This window comes from Salmo trutta, unplaced genomic scaffold (assembly GCF_901001165.1).
Source record: "Salmo trutta unplaced genomic scaffold, fSalTru1.1, whole genome shotgun sequence".
NCBI lineage: Eukaryota > Metazoa > Chordata > Actinopteri > Salmoniformes > Salmonidae > Salmo > Salmo trutta.
Genome location: NW_021822829.1, coordinates 1 through 5,000, shown reverse-complemented (window position 1 = coordinate 5,000; position 5,000 = coordinate 1). Strand labels below are relative to the sequence as shown.

General features: G+C 41.1%; 1 pseudogene; it reads left to right on the top strand.

Annotated features, from left to right (window-relative positions):
• LOC115185030 (receptor-type tyrosine-protein phosphatase delta-like) overlaps window positions 1-4,741 on the top strand; it is a 19,374-nt pseudogene extending 14,633 nt beyond the window's left edge.
• The last annotated feature ends 259 nt before the right edge of the window (window positions 4,742-5,000 follow it).

Below are 5,000 nucleotides of genomic sequence, written 5' to 3'. Positions count from 1 at the left end.
AAAGTTATTTGCTTTCATGACGTCTCTAGGACCCGGATGTTTTTCTGAAGGTGTCTTCCTGACCTGGGCCTGTTACCCCCAAAATCATCTTAATGCTGAATTCAACAGGTTAAAACCTCCGTAGGAGCGTCGTTAAATCTCAGAGCTGTTTCCCAAAACCATCGTTACCTAAAGTTGTACTTTGAAAACACTTTGTCTTTTCACCGACTGTCTCAGACCACCCAATGAATCCGCTAAGTGCGTCGTTTTTGTTTTTGTTTTGCCCTTCTGCATAACTTTATACACAGAAGATCTCCGCTTAACATAGAATCAAGATGTTTATCTGTCTCTCTGTGGCCACTGATTCCTTCAGAACGAAGATGACTACAAATGCAAAGTTTACAAACAAGTGAAGGATAAAAAGATGGTTCACATGGAAACCCAGATGACTGCATTAAAATCTAAAAACACTATAGGCCTATATATTTAAATAATATTAAAATCAATTTCTTGTTCAATAAATGGTTATATTTTGTTAATTTTAGGCTACTGTCTGTAATTTTGTCCAAAATATATTTTATGATGTTTAACAAGATGTGCACAATGATGTTCCGAATCTGTGATTTAGTGTATTATTCTAGGGTAGGCTAGGGCCTCATCCTCAGGATTATAATCTGTGATTTAGTGCATTATTATAGGGTAGGCTAGGGCCTCATCCTCAGGATTATAATCTGTGATCTAGTGTATTATTATAGGGTAGGCTAGGGCCTCATCCTCAGCATTATAATCTGTGATCTAGTGTATTATTCTAGGGTAGGCTAGGGCCTCATCCTCAGCATTATAATCTGTGATTTAGTGTATTAATCTAGGGTAGGCTAGGGCCTCATCCTCAGGATTATAATCTGTGATCTAGTGTATTATTCTAGGGTAGGCTAGGGCCTCATCCTCAGCATTATAATCTGTGATCTAGTGTATTATTCTAGGGTAGGCTAGGGCCTCATCCTCAGCATTATAATCTGTGATCTAGTGTATTATTCTAGGGTAGGCTAGGGCCTCATCCTCAGGATTATAATCTGTGATCTAGTGTATTATTCTAGGGTAGGCTAGGGCCTCATCCTCAGCATTATAATCTGTGATTTAGTGTATTAATCTAGGGTAGGCTAGGGCCTCATCCTCAGGATTATAATCTGTGATCTAGTGTATTATTCTAGGGTAGGCTAGGGCCTCATCCTCAGCATTATAATCTGTGATCTAGTGTATTATTCTAGGGTAGGCTAGGGCCTCATCCTCAGCATTATAATCTGTGATCTAGCGTATTATTATAGGGTAGGCTAGGGCCTCATCCTCAGCATTATAATCTGTGATTTAGTGTTTTATTCTAGGGTAGGCTAGGGCCTCATCCTCAGCATTATAATCTGTGATTTAGTGTATTATTATAGGGTAGGCTAGGGCCTCATCCTCAGCATTATAATCTGTGATTTAGTGTATTATTCTAGGGTAGGCTAGGGCCTCATCATCAGCATTATAATCTGTGATTTAGTGTATTATTCTAGGGTAGGCTAGGGCCTCATCCTCAGCATTATAATATTCTAGGGTAGGCTAGGGCCTCATCCTCAGCATTATAATCTGTGATTTAGTGTATTATTCTAGGGTAGGCTAGGGCCTCATCCTCAGCATTATAATATTCTAGGGTAGGCTAGGGCCTCATCCTCAGCATTATAATATTCTAGGGTAGGCTAGGGCCTCATCCTCAGGATTATAATCTGTGATTTAGTGTATTATTCTAGGGTAGGCTAGGGCCTCATCCTCAGCATTATAATATTCTAGGGTAGGCTAGGGCCTCATCCTCAGCATTATAATATTCTAGGGTAGGCTAGGGCCTCATCCTCAGCATTATAATATTCTAGGGTAGGCTAGGGCCTCATCCTCAGCATTATAATCTGTGATCTTGTGTATTATTATAGGGTAGGCTAGGGCCTCATCCTCAGCATTATAATCTGTGATTTAGTGTATTATTCTAGGGTAGACTAGGGCCTCATCCTCAGCATTATAATCTGTGATTTAGTGTATTATTATAGGGTAGGCTAGGGCCTCATCCTCAGCATTATAATCTGTGATCTAGTGTATTATTCTAGGTTAGGCTAGGGCCTCATCCTCAGCATTATAATCTGTGATTTAGTGTATTATTATAGGGTAGGCTAGGGCCTCATCCTCAGCATTATAATCTGTGATTTAGTGTATTATTATAGGGTAGGCTAGGGCCTCATCCTCAGCATTATAATCTGTGATTTAGTGTATTATTATAGGGTATGCTAGGGCCTCATCCTCAGCATTATAATCTGTGATCTAGTGTATTATTATAGGGTATCCTAGGGCCTCATCCTCAGCATTATAATCTGTGATTTAGTGTATTATTATAGGGTAGGCTAGGGCCTCATCCTCAGGATTATAATCTATGATTTAGTGTATTATTCTAGGGTAGGCTAGGGCCTCATCCTCAGCATTATAATCTGTGATCTAGTGTATTATTATAGGGTAGGCTAGGGCCTCATCCTCAGGATTATAATCTGTGATTTAGTGTATTATTCTAGGGTAGGCTAGGGCCTCATCCTCAGCATTATAATATTCTAGGGTAGGCTAGGGCCTCATCCTCAGCATTATAATATTCTAGGGTAGGCTAGGGCCTCATCCTCAGCATTATAATATTCTAGGGTAGGCTAGGGCCTCATCCTCAGCATTATAATATTCTAGGGTAGGCTAGGGCCTCATCCTCAGCATTATAATATTCTAGGGTATGCTAGGGCCTCATCCTCAGCATTATAATATTCTAGGGTATGCTAGGGCCTCATCCTCAGCATTAAAATATTCTAGGGTATGCTAGGGCCTCATCCTCAGGATATAATCTGTGATTTAGTGTATTATTATGGGTAGGCCAGGGCCTCATCCTCAGCATTATAATCTGTGATTAGTGTATTATTCTAGGGTAGGCTAGGGCCTCATCCTCAGCATTATAATATTCTAGGGTAGGCTAGGGCCTCATCTCAGGATTATAATCTGTGATTTAGTGTATTATTATAGGGTAGGCCAGGGCCTCATCCTCAGCATTATAATCTGTGATTTAGTGTATTATTCTAGGGTAGGCTGGGGCATCATCCTCAGCATTATAATCTGTGATTTAGTATATTATTATAGGGTAGGCTAGGGCCTCATCCTCAGCATTATAATCTGTGATTTAGTGTATTATTATAGGGTAGGCTAGGGCCTCATCCTCAGCATTATAATCTGTGATTTAGTGTATTATTATAGGGTAGACTAGGGCCTCATCCTCAGCATTATAATCTGTGATTTAGTGTATTATTATAGGGTAGGCTAGGGCCTCATCCTCAGCATTATAATCTGTGATTTAGTGTATTATTATAGGGTAGGCTAGGGCCTCATCATCAGCATTATAATCTGTGATTTAGTGTATTATTCTAGGGTAGGCTAGGACCTCATCCTCAGCATTATAATCTGCCTCAATATTTGCAGCCATAGCCTATAGGTGATAATATCTCTCTAGGAGCTGCTCTGTCGTCAGTATTGTGGTATAATTATAATTAAATGGTCAGATCTGAATGGAGAAAGCTGACCCGAGATCAGCGCTGCCTCTCCATCAGTATCGACACATGGGCCAACAAAGGCACTTAGTGAAAGTTTTCCCTAGGTAGTGTTTTTTGGGGAAACGCACGCGAGTTCTTTGGCCGTTGTAGGAACGATGCATCGTTAACACACTCCTAAACGTAAGAACCGTTGCTACCGGGATACCAGGCCCAGGAAAGACTCCAGGCCCCATGTGAGGCTGTTGCCTTGAAAATATCTGCTTAACAAGACGTCTTCAACATCAACACTACCCTTCATCACCAGCTACTCTTCATCACCAGCTACTCTTCATCAACAGAACACTACCCTTCATCAACAGAACTCTACCCTTCATCAACAGAACTCTACCCTTCATCAACAGAACACTACCCTTCATCAACAGAACTCTACCCTTCATCAACAGAACACTACACTTCATCAACAGAACACTACTCTTCATCAACAGAACACTACCCTTCATCAACAGAACACTACACTTCATCAACAGAACTCTACTCTTCATCAACAGAACTCTACTCTTCATCAACAGAACACTACCCTTCATCAACAGAACACTACACTTCATCAACAGAACTCTACTGTTCATCAACAGAACTCTACTAATCATCAACAGAACACTACTCTTCATCAACAGAACACTACTCTTCATCAATAGAACTCTACTAATCATCAACAGAACTCTACTCTGCTCTTATATGGCTCTGAGAACCACACATCTAACATCTAACCTCTTCTAACTGGCTCTGGGTTGAAGTTGCCCTTAGGTACAGATCTAGGAACAGTTTACCCTCCCAAGATCCTAACCTGTAGCATTAGGCGAAACAATGTAAAACTGACTTAAGATCAGTGTCTATGGACAACTTCGGGGAAACGACTTTGCTGTCCTGATAGTCTTACATCAATCAAATAATATATATATATATCTTTCTCTCTCTCTCTCTCTCTCTCTCTCTCTGTCTCTGTCTCTGTCTCTGTCTCTGTCTCTGTCTCTCTCTCTCTGTCTCTGTCTCTGTCTCTCTCTCTGTCAGGCATGGCTAGTCACCCACCTGTCCCCATCTCTGAGCTCGCTGATCATCTAGAACGCCTGAAAGCCAACGACACCGAACATGAAGTTCTCTCAGGAGTATGAGGTATGGTAGCTGTGTGTGAGAGTTTGTTTGAAGGAGACATTTTCACTCCAATTATTCTGGTTTCATTATGCAATTCATATTGAGTTTTACACCCTGTGTAGAAACCCTCTAGCCAGCCAGATACCACACAGGCACGCACGCACACACACACACACACACACACACACACACACACACACACACACACACACCACACACACACACACACCACACCTTTATGTTTATTCTTTGACAGAGGTATCAGGGTTTAAA